Source organism: Hemitrygon akajei, chromosome 21 (assembly GCF_048418815.1).
Source record: "Hemitrygon akajei chromosome 21, sHemAka1.3, whole genome shotgun sequence".
In the NCBI taxonomy this organism is placed as follows: domain Eukaryota; kingdom Metazoa; phylum Chordata; class Chondrichthyes; order Myliobatiformes; family Dasyatidae; genus Hemitrygon; species Hemitrygon akajei.
Genome location: NC_133144.1, coordinates 57,531,604 through 57,557,392, shown reverse-complemented (window position 1 = coordinate 57,557,392; position 25,789 = coordinate 57,531,604). Strand labels below are relative to the sequence as shown.

General features: G+C 42.4%; 1 pseudogene; it reads right to left on the bottom strand.

Moving 5' to 3' along the window:
- Nucleotides 1–15,945: 15,945 nt before the first annotated feature.
- LOC140714449 (sorbitol dehydrogenase-like) overlaps nucleotides 15,946–25,789 on the bottom strand; it is a 49,386-nt pseudogene continuing 39,542 nt past the window's right edge.

Here is a 25,789-nt window from a genome sequence, read left to right as displayed (position 1 = left end):
CTCATTCCACGCACTCACCACTCTCTGAGTAAAAAACTTACCCCTGACAACTCCTCTGTACCTACTCCCAAGCACCTTAAACCTGTGCCTTCTTGTGGCAGCCATTTCAGCTCTGGGAAAAAGCCTCTGACTATCCACATGATCAATGCCTCTCATTATCTTATACACCTCTATCAGGTCACCTCCCATCCTCCGTCGCTCCAAGGAGAAAAGCCCGAATTCACCCAACTTGTTTTCATAAGGCATGCTCCCCAATCCAGGCAACGTCCTTGTAAATCTCCTCTGCACCCTTTCTATGGTTTCCATGTCCTTCCTGTAGTGAGGCGACCAGAACTGAGCACAGTACTCCAAGTGGGGTCTGACCAGGGTTCTATAGAGCTGCAACATTACCTCTCGGCTCTTAAATTCAATTCCACCATTGATGAAGGCCAATACACCATATGCCTTCTTAACCACAGAGTCAACCTGCACAGCTACTTTGAGAGTCCTATAGACTTGGACCCCAAGATGCCTCTGATCCTCCACACTGCCAAGAGTTTTACCATTAATACAGTATTTTTCCATCATATTTGACCTACCAAAATGAACCACTTCACACTTGACTGGGTTGAACTCCATATGCCACTTTTCAGCCCAGTTTTGCATCCTATCAATGTCCCGCTGTAACCTCTGACAGCCCTCCACACTATCCACAACACCCACAACCTTTGTGTCATCAGCAAACTTAGTAACCCATCCCTCCACTTCCTCATCCAGGTCATTTATAAAAATCACAAAGAGAAAGGGTCCCAGAAGGACCCCCATGCAGAATATGACCTGTATACAACCACTCTTTGCCTTCTGTGGGCAAGCCAGTTCTGGATCCACAAATCAAAGAGAGATCTGCAGAGAGATTTAAGCCAGTTAGAAGAGTGGGCTGAACGATGGCAGATGGAGTTTAATGCTGATAAGTGTGAGGTGTTACATTTTGGTAGGAATAATCCAAATAGGACATACATGGTAAATGGTAGGGCATTGAAGAATGCAGTAGAACAGAGTGATCTAGGAATAATGGTGCTTAGTTCCCTGAAGGTGGAATCTCATGTGGATAGGGTGGTGAAGAAAGCTTTTGGTATGCTGGCCTTTATAAATCAGAGCATTGAGCATAGGAGTTAGGATGTAATGTTAAAATTGTACAAGGCATTGGTAAGGCCGAATTTGGAGTATTGTGTACAGTTCTGGTCACCGAATTATAGGAAAGATGTCAACAAAATAGAGAGAGTACAAAGAAGATTTACTAGAATGTTACCTGGGTTTCAGCAGCTAAGTTACAAGGTTGAACAAGTTAGGTCTTTATTCTTTGGAGCGTAGAAGGTTGAGGGGGGACTTGATAGAGGTATTTAAAATTATGAGGGGGATAGATAGGGTTGACGTGGATAGGCTTTTTTCATTGAGAGTAGGGGAGATTCAAACAAGAGGACATGAGTTGAGAGTTAGGGGGAAAAAGTTTAAGAGTAACACGAGGGGGAATTTCTTTACTCAGAGAGTGGTAGCTGTGTGGAACGAGCTTCCAGTAGAAGTGGTAGAGGCAGGTTTGGTATTGTCATTTAAAGTAAAATTGGATAGGTATATGGACAGGAAAGGAATGGAGGGTAATGGGCTGAGTGCGGGCCAGTGGGACTAGGTGAGTGTAAGCATTCGGCACAGACTAGAAGGGCCGAGATGGCCTGTTTCCATGCTGTAATTGTTATATGGTTATAAGCAATGTCTCCTTGGATCCCATGCCTCCTTATTTTCTCAATAAGCCTTGCATGGGGTACCTTATCAAATGTCTTGCTAAAATCCATATACACTACATCTATGGATCTACCTTCATCAATGTGTTTAGTCATATCCTCAAAACATTCAATCAGGCTCATAAGGCACGACCTGCCCTTGACAAAGCCAGCAGGGCCTCACCATGCCTATGACATCCCTTGTTCCCAAAATGGCTTTGAGACCTATTGAGATCCAATGCATATCTTTACCAGCTTTCAAAGGTGCTATTTACATTGAGTGTCTATTTGTTGTCCACAAATGTTCAAAAGCTCTCAGAATATTAAAAATATAGATGCTTAAAATTATTTATAACATTAGAATGCACAGATTAAAAACAACTATACTGTTTAATCAGAATCAATTAAATCTATTGAGAAGGAACTTTTCTTGATTGCCCATTGCTGTATTTGAGTTCATTCTGGGAGCTTTTGGGTTTGCAGAAGTCCAGCTTGGCATGAGTTCATCTCCTGTTCTCCCAGTGTAAACACAGAAAATATTCAGGGGTTGAAACTTAACACTGTATTTTTGCAACCAGACATTCCAGTAAAAGCTTGGATTTTACTTGAGAGAAGTGTCCAATTATTTTTACATGGAATACTAGTGAAAGCTATAACACAGCAAACTCTCTCTGTGGGAGGCTGTTTCTTTTTTATTTGCAGGCTGTTTCTGAGAAATCCAGCTAGCAATAAATGTTATGTGCAACTAGATCTCAACCAATCTTCCGAAGGATTTTACAGGATCTTGTATTGAATACTGATAAAATAAGTTTTGATTGCAACCCGCTGAAAAATGGAATGTGTAGGAGACACAAGGACTGCAGATGCGGGAATCTGGAGAAACAGTCTGCCAGAGGAATTAAATGGGTTGAATAACATCTGTGAGGAGGTAAAGGATATTCTCTGTTCTCACCCCTCCCAGCAGGCAGATGACACAAAAGGTCATCAGACCTTAAGTCACAGGAGCAGAATTAGGCCATTCAGCCCATTGAGTCTGCTCCACCATTCTATCATGGCAGGTTCATTTTCCTTCTAAACCCCATTTTCCTGCCTTCTCCCCATAACTTTTTCTACTCTTACTCATCAAGAACCTATCAACCTCCACTCTGAAAACACCCAATGACTTGGCCTCCACAGCTGACTGTGGCAATGAATTCTAGAGATTCACCATCCTCTGGCTAAAGCATGCTCAAGGACAGTTTCTACCCCACTGTTGTGACCCTAATACAATAAGGTGGACTCTTAAGCTCACAATATATGTCAATATGGCCTTGCACTTTATTATCTGCCTGCATTGCACTTTCTGTATAGCTGTGACACAATGTTCCACATTCTGTTATTGTACTACCTCAATGCATTGATACAACAGGAATGTTGTAGGAATGTTGTAGGGTGTGTCAGGAATGGACAGGAGGAGGAGTATAGGAAACTGATACAGGACTTTGTGATATGGTGCAACTCAAACTACCTGCGTCTCAATATCACCAAGACCAAGGAGATGGTGGTGGACTTTAGGAGATCTAGGCCTCATATGGAGCCAGTGATCATTAATGGAGAATGTGTGGAGCAGGTTAAGACCTACAAGTATCTGGGAGTACAGCTAGACGAGAAGCTAGACTGGACTGCCAACACAGATGCCTTGTGCAGGAAGGCACAGAGTCGACTGTACTTCCTTAGAAGGTTGGCGTCATTCAATGTTTGTAGTGAGATGCTGAAGATGTTCTATAGGTCAGTTGTGGAGAGCGCCCTCTTCTTTGTGGTGGCGTGTTGGGGAGGCAGCATTAAGAAGAGGGACGCCTCACGTCTTAATAAGCTGGTAAGGAAGGCGGGCTCTGTCGTGGGCAAAGTACTGGAGAGTATAACATCGGTAGCAGAGCGAAGGGCGCTGAGTAGGCTACGGTCAATTATGGAAAACCCTGAACATCCTCTACATAGCACCATCCAGAGACAGAGAAGCAGTTTCAGCGACAGGTTGCTATCGATGCAATGCTCCTCAGACAGGATGAAGAGATCAATACTCCCCAATGCCATTCGGCTTTACAATTCAACCGCCAGGAGTAAGATATGTTAAAGTGCCGGGGTTAGGACTCAATGTATTTAAGTAAACTACTTAAGAACTTTTTAAAAGCTATTATTAATGCTTTTTGAGAGGGTGATTTTAGATGCATATCATATTTTTACTGAGTTAAGTATTGTATGTAATTAGTTTTGCTACAATAAGTGTATGGGACATTGGAAAAAATGTTGAATTTCCCCATGGGGATGAATAAAGTATCTATCTATCTATCTATCTATCTCACAACTAATCACCACTCACTTAGATAACTTACAGAGGAGCAGAAATGATGCCCTAAGGGTCTGAAAGGTTGTTACGAATTACTGATAATAGATTCTGTAATTCTAAATCAAGCCTGCCAGGAAAGCAGAAATCTTTCATGTTGATTACCAAGAAGCATTTGATTCTGTCCCACACACATGGTTAGTGGGAGTTGTCTCTCTATAAACTACATCTAATACTAGTGAAATTCCTGCAGCATATTCTGGTCACCGAATTATAGGAAAGATATCAATAAATTAGAGAGAGTGTAGAGACGATTTACTAGGATGTTACCTGGGTTTCTGCACTTAAGTTACAGAGAAAGGTTGAACAAGTTAGGTCTCTATTCATTGGAGCGTAGAAGGTTGAGGGGGGATTTGATCAAGGTATTTAAAATGTTGAGAGGGATAGATAGAGTTGACGTGAATAAGCTGTTTCCATTGAGAGTAGGGGAGATTCAAACGAGAGGACATGATTTGAGAGTTAGGGGGCAAAAGTTTAAGGGAAACACGAGGGGGTATTTCTTTACTCAGAGAGTGATAGCTGTGTGGAATGAGCTTCCTGTAGAAGTAGTAGAGGCCAGTTCAGTTGTGTCATTTAAGGTAAAATTGGATAGGTATATGGACAGGAAAGGAGTGGAGGGTTATGGGCTGAGTGCGGGTAGGTGGGACTAGGTGAGATTAAGAGTTCGGCATGGACTAGGAGGGCCGGAATGGCCTGTTTCCATGCTGTGATTGTTATATGGTTATATGATGAGGTAATCACCCTATCTATTAACAACCAAAATAAGAACAACCACAGTTATCAAAATAAACGGAGGCATTTGTCAGAATAGCTCTCTAAGTCCACTATGGTTTTGTCTAACTTTAAACCCACTAAATATATTTTACTGAATTGGATGAAAATTGGATATCAAATCAGAAACAATGAAATTGGCTATACTTTAACACACTTCTATATATGGATGATTTGAAATTATATGCTCCTTCATCAGTAAAGCTAAAACAATTAATTCAAGTAGTAGAACTATTTTCTAAAGATTTTAACATTAACTTTGGACTAGATAAGTGCAGAACATTAAACATAAAGACAAGTGCAATAGAGCTAATAGAATGCAGAACAGAGCAGCTGGATACAACTGATGGATGAATGTGAAACATATGAGTATCTGGGATATCAACAGGCAAAGAAAATAGATCATACTGAGATAAAGGGAAAGCTTTCAACAGAATTTACTTCAAGGCTTAAGAAAATCTGCCAAATAGAACTCAATAGCAAAAATACAACAAAGGCAATATACCCATATTAATGTAAGTTGAGAGATGAGTGTGCTTGGCTATGCCCATACCTCAGATTTTACCAGTTTGTGTGATAAAAAAATAAAAATAACAACTTAATTATAGAGCACTTTTCATACAGACGGGATCATTCAAAGTGCTTTACAACGGGATAGAAGTGCAAACATGAAAATAAAATTTTAAAAAACATGAAAATAAAATTAAAAAAACATGAAAATAAAATTCAAAAAACCCTAAAAATTTGAAAGACGAAACATACAGAGTAAAGGGGAAAGAGTAAGGGAATAAAGCCAATGGGATTAGTCTTCAAGGACTGGCATAAGCTTCATGGGCTGAGCAGCCTCTTTCTATGGCATAATAATTAGAGTCATAAGAATGTGGGTAGGCCCTTCAGCCCATTGAGACAGTGCTAATCATCAACCACCCATTTCTACAATTGCTATTCATGCAACTGTATTTGCTTTCAACTGCACCAAGTGAGACTCCCTCACACTTGAAGTAGATCTGCTGTGGCAATCTGAAGGTTGGACAATAATTTTCTCATGCATATATGGAAATTACTGTATTAACTAGAATGCAGGGGATAAAAATGATTTGGATGTCACTCCTGTCAGCTGTCTGTTATTTCCTAACCCTGGTGAGATCATGGAATTTTGGTCAGATTTCTGGCTTTTTCTCAGAAATCCCTCTCACAGACACATTGTTCTACTTCCTTCCAAGATCTGGATCAGTTCTGAACGGAACCAGGTGCATGACATTTGCACAGCAGATTGGGATTAGCCAAGAGAGTCCTGCAGTTGAAAGATAACTGAGCTGGACAATTGCCACATCACCTCTTCAGGTTTAATTCTCTTCCAATTTGCCCAACAGATGTCCCTGTTTAGGAGACGAGGAGATTGTAAACTCTGCCAAATGAACAGACAGAAAGTGGGTGTGGTAACCACTAGTTAACTTGCCAAAATAACTAAACACTTCTCACACACCCAAAATGATCTTATCTTCAAGGAAAGGCAAGGATCCCAGATTTGGATGAGCAAAATACATTTCTAATTCCTTCTCAATGGAATTTAATGGAAGCATGATGCTTGCTGGGCTCCAGATCAATGTCACCTCAACGCAAGTTAACACCTTAGGGACAAGTCTCACCCACACCACTCTCATCCCATTTTCAGCCCTCCTTCTTTCATATATTTAGAAAATTGTTGATGTAGTTATGATCTTGGCAAAATATCAGAGCAGGCTGAGGATCTCAGTGTTACCAGGCACAAAGGCAGCTTACTTTATATCCCACTGTTATAAGACTCTTGAATGGACTTAATAAATTAAAGATGCACTCTCAACTTGCAGTCTAGCTCACTGCGTTCTTGCACCTTATTGTCTACCTATACAGCAATTTCCCTGTAACTGTAACACTATGTTCTTATGATTTTCCCTACTGCAACCACGATGAAAAGACCTGCATGAACTGTGGGCAAAACAAAGTTTTTACTGCACCTTTGCACATAAGTTAATAAACCGAGTGCTAATCACAATTCCAAGTAAAATCATTATTGAGCAAACCCATCCAGAAACATTTCACAGAGAATATCAGCAAACAGCCGTTTATGAGTTTTCACTTGCCTTTATGACATAATCATTAATTTCAATGGGTTAATTTTTAGAGGAATACTGAAAATGGCACAGCAGAGTCAATCTACCAAATGGCTTAATTCTGGCTCTATATCTGAAGCTGTTCGATTCAGGAACAGCTTCTTCCCCTTTGCCATTTGATTTCTGAAAGGATATTGAACCCACAAACACTGCCTCGCTATTTTTTATTTCTATTTTTGCACTATTTATTTAATTTAACTATTTAACATATATAATAAATCATATGTGTGGATGAGTGTATGCCTACAAAAACTTACTGTACGTTCCCAAACCAAAAGCCATGGATGAACTAGGAGGTTTGTAGTCTGCTAAGGGGTATATCTGTAGCATTTAAGTCTAGGGTCCAGGTCTGTGTAAGAAAATCAGGTGTGATTTGAGGAGGGCTATCTTAAGAGCCAAGAAACAATTCCAGAAAAGATTGGAGGCAACATTGGATGCACATGAACTCTAGCTGGATTTGTAGGCCATTACTTCCTACAAGGCAAAACCCAACATCATGATTGGCGATGATGATTCACTACCAGACAAGCTCAATGCCTTCTATAAGGGAAAATAAACCTACAGCTATGAGGATCCCTGCAGCATCTGATGACCCTGTGATCTCTGTGTCAGACTGTCTTTCAAGAGGGTGAACCCTCACAAGGCAGCAGGACCCGATGGATTACCTGGTAAGGCTATAAAAATCTGTGCCAACCAACTGGTGGGAGTATTCAAAAACATTTTTGGTATCTCACTACTACAGTCAGAAGTTCCCACCTGCTTCAAAAGGGCAACAAATTATACCAGTGTCCAAGAGGAGCAGGGTGAGCTGCCTTAACGACTTTCGTCCAGTAGCACTGACATCCATGGTGATGAAATGCTTTGAGAGGTTGGTCATGGCTAGAATCAACAGCGATCTCAGGAAGGACCTGGACCCACTGAAATTTTCCTATCATCACAATAGCTCTACTGTGGACATGATTTCAATGGTAGCCTTGGATCACCTGGGCAATGCAAACACCTTTGTCAGGATGCTCAGCGTTTAGCATCATCATTCCTACAATCCTGATCAAAAAGCAACAGTGCCTAGGCCTCTGCACCTCCCTCTTCAACTGGATTCTCCACTTCCTAACTGGAAGACCACCGACTGTGTTAATTTGAAATAACTTCTCCAACTTGCTGATAATCAACAGTGGCACACCACAGGGATGTGTGCTTGGCCCACTACTCTACTCTCTCTACACCCATGACTGTGTGGCTAGGCCTAGCTCAAGTAGCATCTATAAATTAGCTTTATTAGTTTTATTTCCCAACTCTCTGCACCACTCTCCATCCAGTTGGTGGCAGTAGAGCACCTTGACTGCCGACCACCATTAAAAGTCAGAAGAAGATCCAAGTGCTGGTGAGTCTTACCTGCTGAGTTCCTCCAGCATTTCGTGTGTGTTGCATTGAAATACAACTTATAATCAGAAACAGGTTTAATATCACTGGCATATATCATGAAATTTGTTGTCTTTGTGGCAGCAGTACAATGCAATACGTAATAATAATAGAACAAAAGAAAAAACATGAATTACAGTAAGTATATCAGAATCAGGTTTAATATTACTGGCATATGTCGTTAAGTTTGTTACTTTACAGTAGTACAATGAAATACATGTTAAATAAATATAGAGGAAAAAAAGTTACATTAAGTATACCATATGCTGGCTGGAGTCAGGGCTTTATGCTTTGGCTCTTGGTAGGGTCACCCATGCCAAACAGGTCGAAGGGCAGAGGACAGACTAAGAGTGGTCCACCAGTCCTCAAAATTCAGGGGTTTAGCTCAGGGCTAACGACTCTGGTTAAACAAAATTGTTGTGGAAACACAAATGAAGAATCCTTCTACATCTGAGTGTGACAGTGTTCCTGAGCATGGCTGATTGTAGTCAAAACAGAGGAGGCTACTGACACAGAGAAGGAAGCCCTGAAAACTGCCAGAGATAGAGGACCTTCACTGTTGCCCTGACTGCCACCAGTGTAACAGGCAGGAAGTAAATAAGATCAGAGCACAATACTCCAAGTGTGGTCTAACCAGAGTTGTACAGAGCTGCAACATTACTTTGCAGTAGATCTTGCACGCCTTTGTCAGGCTTTTCCTCTCTAGTGACAAATGTTCTGGAGAAACTCCATTAATTGCTGCTGATATATGGACGAGTCCATCTTTGTGTTGATAAATAGCCAAGTCCTCTTAATTTGGAACTGAACCATGTAATTTACCTGGTCTTTCCTTATTCTTTCTGCTAAAGTACATTTAGTGTATCACTTCACATTTCTATTAAATTTTGTCTGCCACTTGTCTACCATTCAGCTAGCCTAGATATTACTATCCTCCTCACTGTTCGCACTTCTGAACAATGAAGTGCAAAATCTTTGGATGAGTTGTTAACAGTGGGTAGCTGTCCCAAATTCAAAAGGGAGATGAACAGAGATGTCTACAGGTCTTACTGCCTCAGTAAATCAGCTAGCATAATCCAAAACCCCTCCCACCTGCACATTCTCTTTTCTCTCCCCTACCAAAAGGCAGAAGGTATAAAAGCATGAATGTACATACCACCAGAGTGAGGGACAGCTTCAGTCTCACAACTGAACGTCCCCCTAATACGGTAAGATGAACTCTTGGCCACTCAATTTATACTATGGCTTTGAATCTTATTGTCTGCCTGCACTGCACTTTTTCTACAAGTGTAACACTTTATTCTGCATTGTTATTGCTTTCCATTGTATGACCTCAATGCACTGATGTGATGAAATGATCTGTACTGATGGCATGTAAAACACAATTTTTTATCTTTCCCTTCGTTCAAGTGACAATAATAAACCAATTTACCAATTTCAGCACTTGAAGAGACATGCTGAACTTCTGGCAACAACTTTACCGTCTGATTTATAAAGAACCATCATATCTTCTTCAGCCCACCACATCCGCGTCTACCTTTCTGCCCATCTGTCATAATCCAATTTTCCCACATTTGGGCCATTCCATGTTGAAGTACATGTGTGGAAACCCTGATAGATTCTATGTGTTTTGGTGATGACAGTAAACACATGTGCTTTTGTCTTAATGACTGCAAAATCTTAGGATAAGTAGATAAATGCAATTCTTAGAATTTACTGTGAAAACTGGCCTACTTTTTGGATATTTTTGGAACAAGGATTGGAATTGGGTGGACAAACACGAGGAAATCTGCAGATGTTGGAAATTCAAACAACACACACAAAATGCTGGTGGAACACAGCATTTTGCATGTGTTGTTGGAATGGGGTGGTCTGGGTTTAGAGGCTTAAACTTGTTCATCTCTGGTGTGCTCATCTACAACTTTAGGCTTTTTATTTCTTTACTTACCGATACAGCACAGAGTAGGCCGTCTGGCCTTTTGAACAATGCCCACAAACCCAATTAACTCTAGCCTAACTGTAACACTTACCCAACAGGCTGGTATATGTCTAGGGGAAAAGGAGATCCAGCCACTCACCAACCCCACCTCCTGTACACGCAGGTGCTGTGGGAATCAAGTTTATGCCGCGTGCACACACAGAGTATCAAACTCACACCAGATACTGTTATGAAATACACTTTAAAGATTTTACTAAAACTAAAAGAGTACTATGCAATACAATATATATGAAAGAAAAGAAAAAGTAAAAGGCGCCAACTTATCAAAGTTCAGTCGGTTTAGTACACATCGTTGGAGCTCAACCATCGAACCATGCGACCCCTCGTCACTTTCCTCCGACCTCCACGTCCTCGCACCTGGGACCACCCCTGGTGGTCAACCGAGCAGTGCAGCGCACGTCCACCTTCCTCAGCGTCTTCTTCCCGACTCCCCTGAAAAAACCGCGAAAACCCCCAAGCTCCCAGCCTCACCAGACAAAATAACATTCCCCATTGGTTAACAAATGAATACAATCCTCATATCAACAAGTCTAAAGCTAAACAACTGCGAGAGAAACACTTATCAGACAAAGAAGCATTCCTACTCTTAACAAACCAAAGAAGCCATTTTGAGTAACATACACAGGACATTGTACATTCTCCCCCCACCAGCAAATGTCATGCCCTCATGACATTACCAGAGTTCCCCAAAGCTTCTTGCAACACACAAAACCCAACCCAGGTGCAGAAAGCAGTGACATAACTACCCAGAGCAGTAGAAATCACACACTGTTCCCCTGGTACCACATATGTCAACCGCTCTGGGGGGCGCCTACTCCTCCGAGATCTCCGTACCCCTTCTGCCGACCCTTCCGCCTCACTGGGCTCCCTCTTCACCTGCGAACCCTCTGCCTCGGACACCCCAGGTCTACCTGACAGACCCTCACCCACTCCCTCACGGGGTTCCCCCCTCACCTGAGAACCCTCCGGTTCATGTTCGAGTTCCACCCTCTCTCCCCCCAACGCTGGCTGCCTCTCCATCTGACCCTCAACACCTTCCCTCCTCTCCACAGCTATAGCACACCCTTGGCCACCCACAGTCCCGCCTGAAATGCCCCTCTTTCCCACAGTTAAAGCACATGCTGCCCACCGCCCCTCCTCTGCCAGGACGGCTCCCGCTCCCAACCCACTGCACTGGCCGCCCCCGGGAGTGGGTACCTCCACTGTCCTTCCCCTCCGGAGGGGGGTCCCTACTCCCCTGGGGGTTGTCAGTCCTCCACCCAGCCACCACTTCCTGTATCACTGAGGATCGCTTCCGGTGGCCTGAGCCCCTTTTCTGCCCCAACGCTCTCTCTTCCTCCTGCACCTCTCTAATCAGTTGCCCGAACAATGGAGGGGGGCCTTTCCTATAAGCCTGCTGGATAGTCCACGCCACCTTGTCCTCCTCCAGAGAGCCACTGAATATCTGACTCATCCTCACACTAGCCATGTCAGGTGCCTTCACTACCCCCCGGCGCCGCAACCCCGTAAGCATCCCCTCCATCTGAAATATGTACTCGGAGAGCTTTTCCCCTCTCCGTTGTTCCAGGCATTGAAACTCTGCTAAAAGCAGCCAGGGTTCCCCTGACAATCCAATCCCAGATGAGCCCCCACAAATGTAAAACTTACCCAACAGGCTGGTATATGTCTAGGGTACTATGCAATACAATATATATGAAAGAAAAGAAAAAGTAAAAGGCACCAACGTATCAAAGTTCAGTCGGTTTAGTGCACATCGTTGGAGCTCAACCATTGAACCATTCAACCCCTCGTCACTTTCCTCCGACCTCCATGTCCTCGCACCTGGGACCGCCCCTGGTGGTCGACCGAGCAGTGCAGCGCACGTCCACCTTCCTCGGCATCTTCTTCCTGACTCCCCTGAAAAACCGCGAAAACCCCCAAGCTCCCAGCCTCACAAGACAAAATAACATTCCCCATTGGTTAACAAATGAATACAATCCCCATACCAGCAAGTCTAAAGCTAAACAACTGCGAGAGAAACACTTATCAGACAAAGAAGCATTCCTACTCTTAACAAACCAAAGAAGCCATTTTGAGTAACATACACAGGACATTGTACATTCTCCCCCCACCAGCAAATGTCATGCCCTCATGACATTACCAGAGTTCCCCAAAGCTTCTTGCAACACACAAAACCCAACCCAGGTGCAGAAAGCAGTGACATAACTACCCAGAGCAGTAGAAATCACACACTGTTCCCCTGGTACCACATATGTCAACCGCTCTGGGGGGCGCCTACTCCTCCGAGATCTCCGTACCCCTTCTGCCGACCCTTCCGCCTCACTGGGCTCCCTCTTCACCTGCGAACCCTCTGCCTCGGACACCCCAGGTCTACCTGACAGACCCTCACCCACTCCCTCACGGGGTTCCCCCCTCACCTGAGAACCCTCCGGTTCATGTTCGAGTTCCACCCTCTCTCCCCCCAACGCTGGCTGCCTCTCCATCTGACCCTCAACACCTTCCCTCCTCTCCACAGCTATAGCACACCCTTGGCCACCCACAGTCCCGCCTGAAATGCCCCTCTTTCCCACAGTTAAAGCACATGCTGCCCACCGCCCCTCCTCTGCCAGGACGGCTCCCGCTCCCAACCCACTGCACTGGCCGCCCCCGGGAGTGGGTACCTCCACTGTCCTTCCCCTCCGGAGGGGGGTCCCTACTCCCCTGGGGGTTGTCAGTCCTCCACCCAGCCACCACTTCCTGTATCACTGAGGATCGCTTCCGGTGGCCTGAGCCCCTTTTCTGCCCCAACGCTCTCTCTTCCTCCTGCACCTCTCTAATCAGTTGCCCGAACAATGGAGGGGGGCCTTTCCTATAAGCCTGCTGGATAGTCCACGCCACCTTGTCCTCCTCCAGAGAGCCACTGAATATCTGACTCATCCTCACACTAGCCATGTCAGGTGCCTTCACTACCCCCCGGCGCCGCAACCCCGTAAGCATCCCCTCCATCTGAAATATGTACTCGGAGAGCTTTTCCCCTCTCCGTTGTTCCAGGCATTGAAACTCTGCTAAAAGCAGCCAGGGTTCCCCTGACAATCCAATCCCAGATGAGCCCCCACAAATGTAAAACTTACCCAACAGGCTGGTATATGTCTAGGGTACTATGCAATACAATATATATGAAAGAAAAGAAAAAGTAAAAGGCACCAACTTATCAAAGTTCAGTCGGTTTAGTGCACATCGTTGGAGCTCAACCATTGAACCATTCAACCCCTCGTCACTTTCCTCCGACCTCCATGTCCTCGCACCTGGGACCGCCCCTGGTGGTCGACCGAGCAGTGCAGCGCACGTCCACCTTCCTCGGCATCTTCTTCCTGACTCCCCTGAAAAACCGCGAAAACCCCCAAGCTCCCAGCCTCACAAGACAAAATAACATTCCCCATTGGTTAACAAATGAATACAATCCCCATACCAGCAAGTCTAAAGCTAAACAACTGCGAGAGAAACACTTATCAGACAAAGAAGCATTCCTACTCTTAACAAACCAAAGAAGCCATTTTGAGTAACATACACAGGACATTGTACATAACCATGGAACAATTTACAATGACCAGTTAATTTAACCACTATATCTTTGGATTGTGGGAGGAAACTGAAGGACCTGGAGAAAACCCACACAGTCCATGGGGACGACGTACAGAGACTCCTTACAGAATAGTGCGGGAATTGAACTTCAAACTTGGGAATGTCTAAACTGTAATAACGTCACGCTAACCACTACACTACCGTGGTAGTATTGAGTAGCAGTTTTTGAAATAGTGTTGTCTGTGCTTTGTTTCAGATTTTACTAAACTTTGCAGGGACAGAAAGAGGTTGTAAAAACACAATACAGCATTACTGGAATAAACAGGATTTCAAAACTTGAATGATCCTTTCTGCATTATTTTAAACTTTAGAAAGACCATAAGACATAGGAGATCAGTTATGCCATTCAGCCCATCAAGTCTGCTCCACCATTTGAATATGGCTGATTTATTACCCCTCTCAACCCCTCTCCTGCCTTCTTCCCATAACCTTTGACACTCTTACTAATCAAGGAGCTATCAATCTCTTCTTTAAATATAGACATTAAAGATCCATAAGCAAAGGGAAATATAGGTAACTGCACAATTTTGTACACCAGATTTTACAGAAGAATCAATAAAAGGGTCATAATGAGTTATAGCAAAGAAAAAGGCCCTTGGGCCCATTGACTCTGTGCAGCCTTTATCTACCCATTTACATGAATTAATTAATTAAATTTATTTTATTCTTCCCACATTCCCAAAAATCACCCCCAAGTTCTTTTACTCGCATTCAATCCTCAAATCTTTGGGAATGTGGAAGGAAGTCGGGGAAGTTGGAGGAAACCCAAGTGGAGAACATGAGAGTTCTACACCTCATCAATGACCCACACCAATTTCTACAGATGAACCACAGGACCCATCTTTCTCAATGTATCACAACATGGCCTGGCAATTGATCTGCCCAAGACTACATGGGACTGTAGAAAGGTGTGAACACAGCCCAGTCTATCACAAAAACCAGTCTTCCCTTCATTGACAAGAGTCTACACTGCCTGCTGCCTCAGAAAGGCAGCCAACATAATCCCTGACTGCCTCTTACCCTGGCCTTCTCTTTTCTCATGGGTAAAGCCCTCCCAACCATCTACATGAAATGCTATCTAAGAAAAGCAGCATCCATCATCAGAAATCCCCACCACTCAGGCCCTATTCTCTTCTTGCTGCTGCAGTCAGGTAGAAGGTACAAGAGCCTCAGGACTCGCACCACCAGGTTCAAGAACAGTTACTACCCTCAACCGTCAGACTCTTGAATAAAAGGGGATCACTACACTCAACTTCACTTGCCCCATTATCGAAATGCTCCCACAACCTATGGACTCACTTTCAAGGACCCTTTATCTCATGTCCTCGATATTTATTACTTATTTATTATTATTTCTTTGTGTATTTGCAGTTTGTTGTCTTTTGAACACTGGTTAAACAGCCATGTTGGTGTGGTCTTACGTTGATTCTATTATGGTTACTATTCTATTATGGATTTATTGAGTATGCCCACAAGAAAATGAATCCCAGGGTTGTATATGGTAACATACAGTATATGTACTTTGATAATAAAGTTACCTTGAACTTTGAACCTAGCCCTCCTGGAAACAGTTTGTTCCATAACCTTCTGATAGCAAGTGAACTCCCACCCGTAAAGGAGGGGGCTTTTGATTCAAATCCTCTCCATCCCCCGCCAACCCCCTTCCTTCCTGGATGCAGTTTTCTCTATAACTCCCACCCACCAGCACCATCCTGCCACCCAATCCTCTGGCACTGTCAGGCAGTGGTTCCCTCAGATGCATTGCTGCACAGCCCTAAGTTTGTGATGGTAGACTATAAACAAGAAGGATGGTAGAATATAAACAAACATAAGTTCTGTAGCACAGTTATACTCAGTGTTTATTGCTGAAGGACTGTTTGTCTGGAAGAGTTACACTGCGGTGTTCAAGTCCGGATCTGAAAGGTAACTTAGACAGTAGTGAAGAATGAAAGTGGGTGGAGACTCCTCTATCAGAAGAAGCTATGCTGGGGGCACTGCTTTGTTTGGCATTGGTTTTGTGGCTGTGGGCACTGTGGCGGGCAGAGTGATGGGCACTGCTGCTGCTGCTGCTGTTCACAGTTCAAAAGAACTTTGATCCCAGCGCCTTTCTTTACGACCTCAAATGCTTCAGGAGCCTGCTCCAGTGGGAAACGATGTGTGATTAGGGGCTTTACGTCCACCTTCTTTGAAGCTATCAAGGCGATTGCAGTAGGATATCTGAAACGAGCAGAGAGGTAATAGCAAGAACATTTTCATCTCCCCTATAGCGACAACACTTACAGGGTACCCCGCCTCGAGAAGGTGGCAACAATTAAGAATCCCCTTTCTCACTGCTACTGTTAGGCAGGAGGTACCGAAGCCTGAAGTCCCACAGAAATACAATATAGAATATGAAATAGGCTTCAGAATTCTGTGCTATAAAGTTGAGGGAATTTCATTTGGAATGTGTTCTTAAGGGCCAGTAAGTAACAGGAATTCTGTTCAAACTAAAGTCTCAAAACTACGGGGATTGATCTCTGCCATTAGATTTCCCAGAGTCCAGGGATAAGGCATCCTGGGAAATCTTCTCTGGGACATCATCTGGTTCACAACCTGCGTGGACAATGGGGATTCTGGAAGGATAGGGTGTATGTTCTTTGAAGTATTTGAGATTTGTGCAATTCTCTTAATTATTTAAAAGCCTTTTCAGGTGGTTTTTGATTTTTGATTTACAAAAAAGTTTTATTTTCAAGTCTTTTGAATGTCAGAAGTCACTCTCTTACATGACTGGAGACACTGCCATTGCTTGGAGCAACTCCTAGACTACCCACACAACAATGCCAGCCTCCTGGCCCAGCTGAGGTAAGTTGTATAAGTTTAGTAATTTGCTGAAGCTTCCACTGAGAAACTCTGGGCCCTTTGCGCATAGAATGGACTTGCTCATAGAAGGTAGGGTTTGATGGGACTTATTTTGGCAGGAGCCCTGTGACTAGTGGTGTTAGACTATAAAACATAGGAGCAGAACTTTTCCCATATGTCTGCTCTGTTATTTCATCTTGGCTGATTTATTATCTCTCACAACCCCATTTTTCTACCTTTTCCACTTAACCTTTGATGCTCTGACTAATCAAGAACCTATCAACCTCTGCTTTAAATATACTAAATAACTTGATGTCCACAGTTGTCTGTGGCAACGAATTCCAGATTCACTAATGAAATTCCTTCAATTCTCTGTTCTAAATGTATGCTCCTCTATTCCATAGCTGTGGCCTCTGGTCCTAGACTCACCCACTATAGGGAACATTCTCTCCACATCCACTCTATCTGGAACTTCCAATATTCGATAGGTTTCAATGACATTCATCCTCATTCTTCTAAACTCCAACAAGTACAGGCCCAGAGCCATCAAACACTCCTCATATGTTAATCTTTTCATTCCCAGAATCATTCTCATAGTCTCCTATGGATCCTCTCCAATGCCAATACACCTTTTCTTAGATAAAAGGCTCAAAGCAGCTTACAATACTCCAAGTACAGTCTGACCAATGCCATATAAAGCCTCAGCATCACATCCTTGCTCTTATATTCTAATCTTCTCAAAATGAATGCTAACATTGCATTTGCTTCCTCACCACCGATTCAACCTACAAATTAACCTTTAGGGAATCCTACATGAGGACTCCCAAGTCCCTTTACTCCTCTGATTGTTGAGTTTTCTCTCTATTTAGAAAATAGCTTATACCTTTATTCCTTCTACCAAAGTGCATGACCATACACTTCCCTACACTGTTCCATCTGCCACTTCTTTGCCCATTCTCTCAATCTGCCTAAGTCCTTCTGCAGACTCCCTGCTTCCTCAACACTACCTACCCCTCCACCTATCTTTGTATCATCTACAAACTTGGCCACAAAAGCCATCAATTCCTTCATCAAAATTATTGACATATAATCTGGAAAGAAGTGGTCCCAGCACCGACCCCTGAGAAATGCCACTGATCACCAGCAGCCAACCAGAAAAGGCCCCCTTTTATTTTCACCCTTTGCCTCCTGCCAGTCAGCCAATCTTTTATCCGTGCTACCATCTTTTCTGTAATATCATGGACCCTTATCTTGCTAAGCAACCTCATTTGTAGCAAACACGAGGAAATCTGCAGATGCTGGAAATTCAAACAACAACACACACAAAATGCTGGTGGAACACAGCAGGGCAGGCAGCATCTATAGGGAGAAGCGCTGTCGATGTTTCGGGCCGAGACCCTTCATCATTTGTAGCATCTTGTTTAAGGCCTTCTGAAAATCTAAGTAAACAGCATTCAATGACACTCCTTTGTCTATCCTGCCTGTTATTTTCTCAAAAAGTTCCAACAGATTTGTCACGCAAAATCTTCCCTTAAGGAAACCATGCTGACTTTGGCCTACTTTATCATATGTCTCCAAGTAACCCGAAACCTCACCCTTAGTAATAGATTCCAACACCTTCCTAGCCACTGAAGTCAGGCTAATTGGTCTATGATATTCTCTCTTCTGCCTCCCTACATTCTTAAAGAGTGGGGTGACATTTGCAATTTTCTAGTCCTCTGGAACCATTCCAGAATCTAGTGATTCTTGAAAGATCATTACTAATGCCTCCACAATCTCTCAGCTACCTCTTTCAGAACCCTAGGGTGTAGTCCATCTGGTCCAGGTAGCTTATCTACCTTCAGATCTTTCAGTTTCCCAAGCACCTTCTCATTAGTAATAGCATCAGCACTCATTTCTGTCCCGACATTCTTGGATTTCTGATATACTGCTGTGTCTTCCACAGTGAAAACTGATGCAAAATATTTCTGAAGTTCAACTGCTATTTCCTTGTCCCCCCATTACAACCTCCCCACTGTCATTTTCCAGTGGTCTGATATCCACTCACGCCTCTCTTTTAATCTTTATATTCGAGGAGACCTTTGGTATCCTCTTTTTTACTATTGACTAGCTCACCTTCATCTTTTCTCTCCTGGCTTTTTAGTTGCCTTCTATTGTTTCTTAAAATCTTTCTAATCCTCTAACTTCCCACTAATTTTTTGTCTTTCAGGGATGCTTACTGGGCTGTTGGTGATTTATATAAATGACTTGGATGAAAATGAAAATGGATGGGTTATTAAGTTCTCAGACAATACAAATCTTGGCTGTGTTGTGGATAGTGTAGAAGATTGCCAAAGGATACTGTGGGATACAGATCAGTAGCAGATATGGGCAGAGCAGATGGAATTTAACCCAGCCAAGTGTGAAGTATTATACTTTCGGAGATCAAATGTCAAGGTACAGTACGGAGGTAAAGGCACGGCCATTAACTGTGTTGACCTACAGAAAGATCTTGGGGGTCCAGGCCCTTAGATCCCTGAAAGCAGCAGCACAAGTTTTAAGGCTGGTAAAGAAGGCATATGGCATGCCACCTGGTGATACATCATTGCTTCTCGTAACTGCAACAAACAGTAGCTATGGGCTAAGAGAACAACAGTAGAATTTACATGGGACAATTAATGTATAAGAAAAATTACTGCCAGGTACTTTGCTTGGAAGTTGCAGTAGTTTCATGTTCTCATTCCAATAAATAATTCCACACAAGCTCACAGGCTGTTTTTTCTCCTTGGCAACAGTTGATATTTTGCACAAATTTGGACTCATTTGCAAGCAGAAATTTGTTAGGAATCTTAAATACTGGATGGAAAAAGGGTCATAAGATATAGAAACAGAATTAGGGCATTCGGTGCATTGAGTCTGCTCTGCCATTCAATCCCACTCAACCCCATTCTCCTGCCTTCTCCCCATAACCTTCAACTCCCTTCCTATTCAAGAACCAATCAACCTCTGCTTTAAATATATCCAATGATCCGGCCAATATTTCACCACCCCATGGCTAAAGAAATTGCCCCTCACCTCTGTTCTAACTCCATCACAATAGGAAACATTCTCTGCATATCCACTCTATCCAGACCTTTCAATATTTGATGGGTTTCATTGAGATACCCCCTCATTCTTCTGTACTCTGGCAAGTACAGGCCCAGAGCCATCAAACGCTCCTCCTATGTTTAAATATGCTGCATTATTATCAGAGTGGAGCACTGTCAGGGGTGCCTCTGATGCTCAGTGCATACTTTCTCTATAATGAACAGATATGTTTTATGGCTTGTCACGGCTGATCACATACGAACATTTTAAACATGAATAGTATTTGCAGGACTAACTCCTGAAATCCCCTTGACTTGTAGCACCAAATTCCAAAGCATATTTACACATTTGCTTCCACTGTCCCTATGCAGTTACTATATGTGTGTGTGTGTGTGCACGCGCACGCGCAGATGTGTATCTCTCAGTACTTACGTGTTTGTGTATTTAAAGCTGCCACGGATATCCACCTCTCTGAATGTTGCACTTAATACAGGAACATTGGATGTGCTTGTTCCTAGGCCGACCAATACAACAATTCCACCAGGTTTGACAGCCTTTGTAAAAAATAAATATAATTAATTTTGGGGATTAGATACTGTTTTTAAACAAAAGCACAGCTAAATGATCACAGACAACAGAAAATCTGTAGATGCTGCAAATCCAAGCAACACACACAAAAAGCTGGAGGAACTCAGCAGGCCAGGCAGCATTTATGTAAAAGAGTAAACAGTCAATGTTTCGGGCCGAGACCCTCCAACAGTACTCAAAGTTATACTGACATTCATGTTATATTTTATATATTGAACTTTCAATGAAAGAATAGAAATTATTATTACTACAAAATGAATATGCGCCAAGGCATTGAGTTTAATTTTTTTACTGTTTAATTTATATATTGCCTTTTTTTACATATCGGCCTGGATGAATCTGGGGCAAAGCATTGTGCATTAACCTGCTTAATTTATATATAGCCTCTTTTATGCCTATATAAAATCAGGATATCACTGGCAAAGCTGGCACTTAAGTCTCATCCCTCTATGGACAAGGTTGGGGGTGGTGAGCTGCCTTCTTGTATCTCTGCAGTCCTTGGGTAAAGGTGCTCCTGCAATGTTGTTGGGGATGAAGTGCAAGGATTTAGACCATGTGATAGTGAAAGAATCGCTCTTCCTGGGTGCATCCAAGGGGATCTCAAATCCTCTTGCCTAATATGTCCCATTAAAGTAGAAGATTAGATCATTCAGTGTTATTTCTAACCAAACTGTTCAAAGATTCATTGTAAGGCACAAAATGTTCCAAACAAATGGATTCTCCCTGAAGTTATTTTATTTTAATTGATTGATTAATTAATTATTTAAAGATACAATTTGGCAATAAATGTCTTTGGAATGTGGGAGGAAACTGGAATACCCAGAGGAAAGACACAGAATCACGGGGAGAATGTACAAACTCTTTATAGGCGTTGAGAGGAATTGAACACGGGTTGCTGGTGCTGTCATAGCATTGGGCTAACTGCTCAGCTACTGTACTGACTGAGGTTGGTTTACATCATCAGGATTTGAGCCACAGGGAGTAGTCCTCAGTTGCTTACTGAACATTGATGTTTTAACTGCAGCCAATTATAGGTCACTAGTTGACTATAGGTCAGTACCCTCTCCCCACTATCCTTCTTCATTTTAATCCTAGGCACCAAACTTTGAAGGCAATGCGGGTTTAGAAGAGGGTACAAAGGAGATTTAGCTCAATGATACCAGGAAGGTAGGGTTTCAGTTTTACTGAGAAAATGGAGAACTGGCCTGTTCCCTACTTAGGATATAAGTTAAGTTAATCAAATAAGTCAATTGTTTTGATAAAGTTCATAAAGTTGATAAAATGGATGACCAGGTGACAGAATTACTTAAGGCCATGGGACAAAACTTCAAGTTGGAAAATGAGGGAGCTCTTATTTTCTTGTAGGTGAGAAATTGCATGTGGGAGTACCTAATGGAGGAACTTCACTGATACCTCCAATCCAACTGCAGAAAAAGGCATCCCCATCCAATTCCAAGATCAATACCGTGTCTAACATTGCACAGACTGAACCATCTCTAAGGATTTCTGTTATAAAGGTGGACACTTACATAGACACCAGCCTGGATACAAGTATCGGCCCCAGTGCAATCAATGCACACATCAGGCATGGCACAGAGAGAAGTCTTCACCTTCTGGGCCAATTCCATGGGACATGTGCACTTGTCAACTTTCAAGACAATGGTGGCCCCCAAGCACTTCGCCTTCTCCAAGCGGTCCTGGCACAAATCTGAAAGAGAGCAATTGGGTTAAAGAATAAATCCTTTCACATCTTTTAAACTGTAAATTATGGGAGCAGAATTGGGCCATTCAGCCAATTGAGTCTTTGCCATTCAATCCTGGCTGATTTTTTTAACCCCATTTTCCCAGCTTCTTCACTATCAATCTGTGCCTTAAACACACACAATGACTTGGCCTCCACAGCCCTTCATGGCAATGAACTCCACAGATTCGTCACTTTCTGACTGAAGAAATTACTTGTCATCTCAGTTTAAAGGGACGTCCCTTTATTCTGAAGCTGTGCCTTTGGATCCTAGACTCTCCTACTATTGGAAACATTCCCTCCACATCCAATCTATTCAGGCCCTTCAGTGTTTGGTAGGTTTCAATAAGACCCCGCACATCATACTGATGCAGATCTCTGCTTGTGAGATTCATCCTTTCCTCTGGCTTGTGAGATCCATCTTTGTGAGATCCTCTGGTTTCTTATACATCCCAGGATTCCTCCCACATCCCTCTCTATATCCCCTACAATCACAGTCCTCTCTCTTCCTCTCAAAATACTCCTTATAGCCTATTTCTTTGCCAAAACCATGCTGACCCATGCTAATAATTACTTTTGTGACCTGGCATCAAATTTTATCTGATAAATCTCCTACCAGTCGTTTTGAGAAGATGACTAAATGTAAATCCAACTCCTATTTATTTAATAACCAAGATGCACTTGTTATTGAAGTAAAATGGTAACCCACTTTGTAAACAATGTGGAATTCCAATATAGATTAAAAAAAAACCCAAAGGTTAAAAAATTATCTAAAGATTAACAAAAAAAGATAGTGAAAAGTTTGTCTTATGTACTGTTCATATAAGTCAAATAATTGCAGAGTGCATTGAGGTAAAACAAGATAAAACATTAACAATGCAGAATAAAGTGCAACAGCTACAGAGAAAGAGGAGTGCACGTAAGCAATAAAATGCAATATCATAAGACAGATTGTGATGTCAAGAGTTCAACTTATACCAGAAAACCATTTAATTATTTTCTCTTTAATGCAGTATTTAGTATTTTTCTCTGCCAAGATGTGTTATATCGTTGGAAGCTCCATTCTTCAGTGAAACAGGAAGATCATACAGTTTTACATGTGGCTAAACAGATGGTGCAAGAGGGAAGACTTCAGATTTTTTTGGATCACTGGCTCTCTTCCAGGAAAATTGGACCTGGGGTGATTTGGACAGATGGGGTGGTTTGTACCTGAAGGGGGTCTAATATCCTAACTGGAAGGTTTGCTAGTGCAGCATGAGGGAGGGGTTCAAACTAGAGTTGCAGGGGGATGGAAATCAGAGTACCAGAACAGATAGTGGAATGGTTGTGAAGAAAGATATTGTTCAGCCTACGTACCAAGTCAGGAATTGAAAGGTTGAGCATGGTAGGATTAATGTTCTGAGCTGTGTATATTTCAATACAAGGAATATTGTAGGAAAGGTGAATGAGCTTAGGGCATGGATCAACATGTGGAATTATGACATTGCAGCCATTAGTGAGACTTAGTTGCAGGAGGGATTAAAGAAGGAGGGGTGGCATTACCAATCCCATTCTGACATGTCAGTCCACGGCCTCCTGTTTGGCCACAAACAGGCCACTCCCAGTTTGGAGGAGCAAGAAAACCTCATATTCTGTTTAGGTAGCCTCTAACCTTATGGCATGAACATCGATTTCTCCAAAATCTAGTAATTTATCACCCTTCCCCCTCCCTTGTTGGAGAAGGGAATTGGAAGCAGGAAACGTTCCTGCTTCCGCTCAACGCATGATAGCTTTCTCACTCAACTTTATTGCCTAGGAGAGCTATTCTATTATATTGGAAGGATCCCAATCCACCTACTGTCTTTTTCTGGCTCTCCTCCATTATGTCGTGCTTAAGTTTGGAGAAAATTAGGAGTCGGACATTTGATGCATCTTTTAAATTTGAGCAAACTTGGCGACCTTTTATTCAATATTTTCATATGATCTAATTCTTTTTAATTTTTCAGTTAATCTTTTTTTTCTTCTCCGCAGAGTTTTAGATTTGATCAGAAGGAATTTTCTTTTTTTTTAAATTGTATCCTCAAAATGGACTGCCAGTCCCCCTTTTCTTTTTGTTTTAGGTTAGTTTTTTTTCCTCTCAATAACAGAAATTTTTGAGTCTTTTTTTTTCTATGGATTATTAAGAGGAGATGTGGTTCTTTTTTTCCCTTTATATTAGCTTAATACTATACTGTATATGATTTTGACAGTGAATATTCCTTTCTTTGTTTGTACTATTATTGAAATATGTATTTGAGATAACTTCTCTGACTTGTATTTATCCTTATTTTTTTAAATCAATAAAAAAGATTGAAAATGAAAAGGGAAGCTGGAGATATCAATGTTCATGTAATAAGGTTAGAGGCTCCCTAGACGGAATATGGGGTGTTGCATAAGGGTGGATGAAGAATGTAATCTAGAGAGTAAGGCTTCCTTACCCAGTAGAGTTTCATTCTTGACTAAAATATGAAAACCTTCATTTCTCTTTCAGGAGCCCAAATAAATGAAAGCACCCATTCTTGGGACAAAATAACCAGATCATCAAAGTTGGAAAGATAATGCCTTCGGATATCAGAAAATAACTTAAGGGCCCATCACCCACTGTGCGCCTAGTGGAAATGTGATCAAGATTACATCAAGAACAAAGTTGACGTTGTAAACACACACAAAATGGTGGAGGAATTCAGCAGCTCAGGTAACATCTATAAAATGTCAATGTTTTGGGCCTTCATGAGGGTCAGGCTATGGAAGAACAATGCCCCACTCGGGTTATATTGTTTGAAAACTTACCGCAGATTACGGTCATAGTCACTCCTATAGCCTTGCAAGCAAGCAAAGTCAACAGGCCAATTGGTCCTTAACAGATAAAACAAAAATCATTGGTTAGAAAACCATGTGGTTATACTTCCTGGAAACATTTGTCATAGTCACTGTTACAAGGGAGTGCAGAGTAGCAGCTCTTACAATGTAGGTTCCCTCCTGAGGGCTGAGAGTTCTGTCAGTGCCTGTCTAAGGGCAGAGGTTTCCTGATGAAGGATCCTTGTGCTACCTTTCGCAGAGCAGGATATGAAGGTTCAGGGCTCAGTAAAAACCCGTGGACTTGAAACACAGATAATAATGGCTAACATGCAAAAACACCTGACATGTATGTAAAATCAGCAAATTTGAATGAACTTTCTTCCACCTTAAAGCTTCCAGAGTCATTGCGTATCAGCCACCAAGTCTGGGATAATTGGGGACCTTCAATCTGAAGTATGTTGGAGACACAGAGAAACAGAAATGCACACACACACAAACATGCACTCAGACACAAAAACTCAGATTTTACACACACTCACATACACAGAGACACAGATATTATACCCTCACATACACATTAACACACACACATGTTGATGTATACATATACAAACTTACACATACAGATATAAACACACATCTACA